The sequence below is a fragment of the Aricia agestis genome, chromosome 10, assembly GCF_905147365.1.
Source record: "Aricia agestis chromosome 10, ilAriAges1.1, whole genome shotgun sequence".
NCBI lineage: Eukaryota > Metazoa > Arthropoda > Insecta > Lepidoptera > Lycaenidae > Aricia > Aricia agestis.
In genome coordinates this window covers 1,391,034-1,400,103 of record NC_056415.1, presented here as the reverse complement: position 1 = coordinate 1,400,103, position 9,070 = coordinate 1,391,034, and positions in this window count along the sequence as shown.

Genomic DNA, 9,070 nt, shown 5'->3' with positions numbered 1-9,070 from the left:
TTACGAAATTACGACTGATTCAGGCTAGATGTTAAGTAAAATTAAAAATTATATTATGTTTGTCGATATCGATAAAAGATTATGATAGTTGGTAGTCTGCGCGAGCCTCTAAGTTCGGTCCATCTAGTTAACTCGGAATCTGAATGTTTACAGTAAACAATCCTTTTGAAGATTAAGACGGAATCGAAACGCCGTCCGAATATTTATAAGGGTTCATGGATTTCCGCTGCCGGATTTTTATTTCCAATAAGAAAATACACAAGTTTATTGGGAAACATTTTAATCAGTCTGAGATGAACGGAGATACCTCGCTGGCATGTTTTATTTAAGTGAGCTTAAAGAGATTGCAGCAAATGAAAGATAAGACGACATTACTAAGGACTAAGATGACTTTCTCAACTTTATATTTTGATACATCTCTTTGTTAGGAAGTAATATAAAATATTTTTTTATTTCGCACATTTTTTTAGGACGTAAGCTTTAGAAGTGGTAGTCGGGGCTTACGACTGTATACGATATTTTCGTTGCAAAATATCAATTGAATTTATTTGTTACGTGTGTGTGTGTTTATGTGTGTGTACACGGACGAGTCTATAGTTTGTGAAGCTCTCGAGACGATATCCAATATTTGCAAATAAACGTGCCGTGCTGTCGTTGTTGATAATGCACTAAATGGAAACTAAATTTCCCCGCTGTTTGGTGTTCTTGTTGTTCTGTTGTTTAAGTATTTTGTTGTTTAAGTTAATTTGTTGATGTTGTATTTAGGTTTGCTTGGTTAGCTTGTTTTAGTTTAGGTATTCAACTTCAATCGTGTTGTTATCAATATTATCCAACTACATTTTTGACGAATTACCTACTTATTTTTCTAAACAATTCAAAATTTCGTAAAGCTACATTATTTTCGAATTTTTTTTTAATGAAATAAGGGGGCAAACGAGCAAACGGGTCACCTGATGGAAAGCAACTTCCGTCGCCCATGGACACTCGCAGCATCAGAAAAGCTGCAGGTGCGTTGCCGGCCTTTTAAAAGGGAATAGAGTATTGGGAGGGCAGGGATAGGAGGAAAGGGAATAGGGGAAGGTAGGGATGGGATTAGGGTAGGGGATTGGGCCTCCGGTAAACTCACTCACTCGGCGAAACACAGCGCAAGCGCTGTTTCACGCCGGTTTTCTGTGAGAACGCGGTATTTCTCCGGTCGAGCCGGCCCATTCGTGCCGATGCATAGCTCTCCCACGTATACAGATAAACATCAAATCTTTACGAACAATTTATAAGCTTCATCTCATACATTACCTACAGTCATATCAGGATATTTATTTACTTCTTTCTAAAAACTAACATCGTGCAGTAAAATAAAAAACCTCTCGTCTGGTGTGTTCGGTACGTAAATTTCAATCACCTAAAACCGGCCCATTCAATTTCATGCGTCCGATACCCCGTGTTTAAATAAACTTTTGAATTTCAATGTTTTATGCATATTAATAATTTAAAAACGTCAGCTTTTCGGCCAAAAGATTTTCATACATCCATCCTCTGTGAATACTGTTACTAAGTTTTTTATGAAGTTTTTTAATTTTTCGTTTTTTAAGTCCAAATGTTTGTTACAAATTATATTTCATCAGTCAGTGTTTTTAAGTATATTTTTGATTTCAAAATCAATTTTATTCAATTTATTATTAATTGTAATTTCCTCTAAGTCTAAACTTTCCTTTTCGGGATTTACAATACAGCTAGTGGCATTTTATTTTGATAATTATGACGTGTATTGCTTTAAGGCGCGAATAATTCTTTGTTCCTTATTTATTTTATTCATGCCATTTTCATCATCATCGCTTCCATGTCCCCCTTAATGATCTATACGTCCGACCGGCGTTACCTAAGTACAGCAGTCATTAAGCATTCAATTAAGTAAAATGCACCGTCTGTTTACCGAACACTCCACTCCGCTATATTTGCCAACATTCCGATGTTGACAGAGCGGGACGGGAGATTATGTGTTTTAATTAAATCACCGTTTAATTTATTAAGCAGTCATGAATTTGTGAGTATGTATTTGAAAAAGGCAACACGATTTTATTATAGTTTTCTTAATTTAAATTTAATCAGTGACGTGATTTCTTATGGTGTAGGCATAAAGCTAATATACCTAGCGGCAACAAGCTCGAGCTGTCAAACGACACCAAAATTGGTTTTCATCTGTGTGAAAAATATGTGTACGTATACCTACACTTACACAAGCATGATTGAACATGAATTCTATGAGATTAAATTGTCAACGTGCGGAACGTGCCAACTGGACGTCAAAAAAAGAGTGCTGCTGTCAAGTATCACACGTCTCTTTTTACTACGCAGTGTTACTGATAGTGACATCTCTCTTGCTCAAGCCTTTGTTTCTTTATTCCGCTAGGTATATAACTTTATGGGTGTAGGTATCTACATTAAATTTAGGTTTAACCCACTAAGTTTTTAGTGTCCCATTTTTATCCGACAAAACACAGAAGCAATTGTAAGTAGAAACAAATTGGTACCGTATGTTCTAATTTTCGTTTGCTAGGCGATTTTCAAGTTTTTTAATTTAATGGTATTAAAATATGATGTCCTTATATTCTCAATCAATCTAGCCTTTCCAAATGTATATATTTTATTAACTCCAACGCGTTACATATTTGGATGCCACTATTGCTGTTACATAACTTAAGACTCAGGATAATACTAACAGACTTGAGACTAATAAAAGTATGTTACTCTGTCGAGATACTTGTAACAGACACACATATTTTCAAATCAATAGTCATTGTAGTAAAAGTGTCTACAATATTTTACCATTGCTCTCCAATTGTCCAACTAGACTGAAATGGACAGGAATGGATAGAAATAGGCAGAAATGGCAGAAATAGACAGAAATGGGCAGAAATTCCATGTTTCGGTTTCGCATCGATATTTGTAGACATCGTTAAAACAGCGACGTAGGCTTAACACGCTCTCAAACGAACGGACAATATTATCTCGGCTACACTCCGATGCTATCTAATGCATCTGTCAAGTTATGGTAATAAATGGTATAAGGCATAAGAAATAACGATTTTCATTTTAAATACCTGTTAGTACGTAAATTATTACTAGAGGCCACCTGCCTAAAAATCCATATTTTACTTTCTTTTAAAATCCATGGCATTTTTTGTGGTTAAATCTTAAGTCATGTTCACTTGCTCTTTTCATTCAGTTTCTCAACTTACAACTTATTTTCACTTTCTATCAATTATGCATTTCATCGCATTAAACAAGTGCCGTACATTTAGTTACGATTTACAATATTATAATACAGGATCTCCTTGGCTCTCCAGCCCTTTAGATAAGATTGTTGCCAAATGAATTAAAAATGTAAGTAAGTACTTATATAAATAAAAATTAATTCTTAATTTTGTTAGTCTCGCTATAACTCGAGAATGGATAAACCGATTTTGCTGATTTTAGTCTCAAATTATACGTGAAAGTCCAGGGAAGGTTTATAAGTGACACGAAGTTCACCGGGACATCTGGTAATATATAAAAACTCGCTAACGCCTGTAACTTGCGGGTGTAATAATTACAATCTCCAGTACCGAATAATGCAAGTTCGTGATTGCCTTAAACAGTGTACCTGAAGTAGCGCTGTAGGAAATGATTTTACATTTGCTATGAATACAATTTGATTCTGTGTCTGATGGCGAACAGGACTCCATTTATCTGGTATATCTATGGTAGAATTTAAATCTATTAAAATCATTACACTTGCAGACTTACAAGACTGAAATCAACCATACCAGCCTACGAATAATAAAAACTAAGGAAACGTAACTCCCATACTTCAATTGTTTTGAATTTGGTTCCTTTTCGCACACTCAAATAATAAATGGCAATATAGCTACAAAACACTACATTCAAATTGACGAATTAAAGCCGTTGACAATAATTGTCACCTCTATAATTACACAAAATTATTGCATGTATTTGGGTCACATTTTGTAGAATCGGAACAAATTTTTTGACACAGTTACCTACTCTTCCTTAGTTTTTTATTATTCGTAGATACCAGCATAATTATTGCGACAGTCAAACCGAGACACAAGGTACGCAACTTCAAAAAAATAACCGATAAGAAGTTTTCTGTGTGATTTAGTTATGTGCTTACATGATTTATCTCATACATTTTTGCACCATGGAAGCAATTATACTGAGACTAAGAAGCCTTTTTGACCGACTTCTGCGAAGCCAAAAGTAATGATTTTTTTAGTCAAGTTCACGAAACTGGAATCAAGTTGAGGAAGTGAAAAATATCGATCGCCTTAAGCTGAGAACCGGGCGGCGACGCCACGTGTGCCTACTTAAGCAAATGGAGGGGTATTATTAAATGTTTAATTGGGGTGCCTGTAGAGTTAAGAAAAATAGATGTCCCTTATTAATAAAAATATTTACGCTGCGAATTCTGCTTGTCTCTTCTGAGGTCTGCTGCTAAAGGCCTGCTTTTTGTATGACATATTGGAAAATGCACACGATAGACAAAGAAAACCAACCTTAAATGGTTACAAGCTGCATAGATATATGTTTATTACTTTAGTTTATTTTAGTATATTTTGAACATAATATTACATTTTGAAAATAATATTTTCAAAAACTTTTAAGCACACTTGTACTATTTTGGTTTATTTATTGCCAAATTGTTTTGAAAGTTTGCATAGCCTATTTAACGTTAGAGCATAGGAAATATTTTACATCCATCGTTATTGTGACTAGAATACTTAGACATTTCTTTATTATTTCGCATTCTTGTTAATAAAATAAAAGTAATAACCATTGACCTTAGGGGTCTAATAAGATCTTAGGGGCCGCCTTTGCTCAGCTGTGGGACAGCATAGGCTAGAAAAAACACCTATATACTACCAACACATTATTTAAGGTGTTGCCTCTAAAGCTTTAAAACTCTATGGCTCTTCCTTATCCCATCTGCCTACAATTATCCGTCATTCCGTCTTCACGAGACGTAATTCTTTTAAATCGTTATTTAAACATAGATTTAAGTGAAAAAATATGATTAATTTAGAATGTAGTCGACTTAAAGAATAATTACATGATTTGGTGCATTTGTAGTACGTTTTCGTGCTGACAGAAATACTAATTAATTCGCGAAGAGGAGTCAAATGCTGCTTCTAAAAATTCTGAGAGGAAAAGAAGGAAGTCATTTGCTCTCCAGTCTATAAAAGTTATGTTTGCCTAGCATAATAGTTATTGAATGAAAATTAATATGATATAGATAAGCATTTTGAATATTATATGCAAACCACTTTTTGAATAGTATCTATTTAATTGTAAATATGCAATGGAATGATTTGTTGCAAAAGAACTGGCATGAATTATTTTTGAAGGAAGCAAAAATAAAAAACCTCCAAATTATCAACCTGTAAACTATATTTGTGGCGGATCTAAACGATATATCGCGAGTTACCGTTTCCTGAAAACAAGTAAGTACTAAATAAAAATATGAAATTATGTGCATCATCAGCGCCTATCATTGTTCTTTGCATTCGCTTTTGTCAATTCACGCCGCAATTTTGGCGCGAAAAACACAAATCCGTATAATTAAAAGGGATATCAAAGGAGCGGTGTTATTTTTACCGTTGACATTTCAACACGTTTTTGAAGTCGGTCCTGACAGCTGTCAGCGAGTGTGGCGCCGCCTTTGGCGCGCGGCCAGAGTTCACACTTTTTAGGAATGTATTCTAAATATGAAATGTACTGCAGTGTAACTTTTTTTTGTAGACGGACAAGGAGTTTGGAGTATCTAATGGTTTTTTTTAGTTGGCATATAAACGTCATAGGATAATTATAATCACATATACAATTAGTACAATTAGCAAAACCGTAGAAATAATCTACAAAGTTCAATCCTAAGCACAACGGTTTCCAAGTGCTCTATGAAAAACAAATTCAAAATTTCACTTCACTCTATTCACAAACACTTTTATCTTTATTTACAAAGACGATACGAGTTGAAAAGCGATAAAAAGAAAATTTCACGTCGCTTTAAGACAATGATGGTATTGTAAGCAATTTAGGTTAGTATAGTTCACTCACCGTCGGCTGAGTCCTGTGGGATCTTCTAACCACTGTTTTATATTCCAGCGCTTATTCCCTATGTCACAATATCCATTGCGGCATTTTTATGAACTAGGGTCGCACTATCGGCTACGTTCTACGCAATGTATGTTCCATTTGTAAAGCGTTCTCTATTATCGTTGTATACTCTATTTCGTAGTACATACGTAACTTGATACTGCGGAACCCCATACAGTTTACTCGACAAACACAATATGAAGTGACTATTGACTATTCTTGTTTTTATTCTCATTGATTTTTTTCTTCATAGTATACCGCCTCGTATTTCAAAGGTATTTCGTATTAAATGAGAGTCCTCGGTAGATCGAGTTTCCTATTCTACAAATTATCATCGATCAGGCCAAATTACGTATGTTCTTTCATGAAAAGATGTCTTCCTTCAAATCGTATATATTAATAAAATAACGTACCGAAAATGCGACTATAGATTAACCATGTGCTTCAAAATACATACTATACAAGTAATATAATATTGTAATATTAATCGGTGTTTTTGGAGACTTTGCTGTTACTATAATATTGGTCAGTGCAGTAAAACAAATGATTTTAGAATGTTTAATAATAATTAAATAAGTGCCATTGTTCAAATTCAATTAAAAATAACAATTTGTTACAAGCTCCAGTACTAACTGGAGCTTGTAACAAATTGAGTGGATGATAATGTTTTAAATGTGGATCATGAAGATATCGACATTATGATGATGATGAATCAAATTGATGGTTGAAGAAAATATTTGGTTCATTTAAATCTTTTAGATCTTAATTCGAATCAAATCAAATTCGAGTTTAAAAAGCTACGTGCTACGTATCAATTCGGCATATATTTTCACAAGTTTGTCAGTCAGTTACTTCTGAAAAAAACGTTATTCATTAAATAAGTCCTTTCAAAAGACATCCCTCCGTTATTAACATGGGTATAATATTATTATGTTGATTGTATAGTTACTAGGAAATGTTAATTTTCAGCGGTCCAGTAATAATGATAGTTAATGCTCCAGCCTCCCGTACGACCACCACAAAGGCCTGTGAGTTGTCACGTACATACGAATCACGGAATGCGTTATTTTGAGGTTAACATGATTTTCAATGATTTTGTTTTGTCCAAAATAATTTGTGAAAAGGCCTTTGTGTTTGTTTTGGATAATAATTACAGTCCAGAGTGAAGTCCCGTTTTTACCCTTTGGGTACGGAACCCTAAAAAGGCACATTAATGGTACACGCCATCACCTGGAATCGTACCAGCACCTTATCGTGTGTCAAAACGTTAACCAATCATCAAAGCTATTGAACAGATAAACTCCTTACAAAAAACTTTGGAGACCAAGAATTAGTAGAATACTACACACTACCAGACATACACTATCAGAGAAGTTGATTCATAGGCAGATTGCGGATCTTCGTATTTTGGTCGCGTTTTGTCAAACTCAGTGGACAGGTCACGACAAACATTGGATTGACATAACCCGACCAATTGACGTGGGGCGGCCATCTGTCTAAGTATTACTTTCTTCAATAGTACATACTACATAGTATAACATAATACTTACAACCGTAGCAGTAACTAGATCACCTATGTAATAGCTTACCCCACCTGCATACCCTTTCCAAGATTTCCCTTTGCGGTGTTTAAGTCCCCTAAATCCTGAAGCCTTACACCGAGTAACTCGATACCTCCTTACAGCTAATAAGTCTTTTTAAATCCTACTTAAGACTCATGTGGTCTACTGGTAAACGTACATGAATACGAGGAAACTAAATCTTTTCCTTCAAGAAATATCCTTATTGTATTATTATTATGAGTTTTTGTTCACGTTAAATATTACTATGAATGTATGTAAATAAAAAAATATCAGATACTTTTTCTGAAACTTGGAGATCCTAAACTAGCTGTTGTCATTACGGCATCTGAAATAAAAAGATCTTGCTCGATCGGAAGCTCTTCGCTTGACTACCGCAATCAGAGACGAATATCAGTCACTTAATTGTTATTTAATGAAGATTTTGACAAAAGCCCCATATTATTTTATTTTTATTTTATTTTTTATTTTATTAAATTTGGAAAACTTACGGCTACATACAGTTATAATCAGAAGAACACTTACATTAAGGCCAATTAAAAGTTTTCACATATAGACAGAAGTCTAACAAGAAACATGAAGTCGGCAGGTTAACAAACATAACAAAATATCAACTAAATAAATAAATAAATCACGCACTAAAGAATTTTTTACTAATACATTTTTTCATTACACATTATAATAGTATCTGTCAAACTCTTCATTAAATTGAAATTTATTCATCATTAGGCGTCTCTGAGTGCGTTCGTTAGGCTTTCAAGCATGTTACTACAAAGTAAATGGTAAAACAGCGTTTGATTGATCGGCAAGTATTACATCTTTTAAAGCTAAAATGTATTTTATCTTAGGATTTGCACTAGGTAGACAATAATTCATGCAAAGTCACCAAGCAACGTAAACTAAGTCCACCATGTTTGTTTCAATAATAATATAGCTTAGGGCTTTGCTACATAAGCACTAGAATACTTAATCACTCGATTTGCATCCATACATAGATTACAGATAGATCAATAAACTGAGTTAATTATAATTCAGTGTAATTGGTCAATTATGTCCAGAATGCTCAAGTAGCAGCTTACAGCAGTATGTAGAGAAAGAGTAAGAAGTGCAAAGTGTTGCACAAGGTATGAAAGGAATTGTAGGCAGTTGACGGACCTACGTCATTTGGTTGGATTATGTCAACTTAATGTTAGTCGCCATCTGTAGGCTGGGTTTGACAAAACGCGACCAAAATATGTTTCTTCCATCTGCCTATGTAATATGAATTAACTTCTCTGATAGTCCTGGGTATCAAAGAACTTTATTCATGAGCAGATCGTGCACCTACTTTTTGTGTCAGG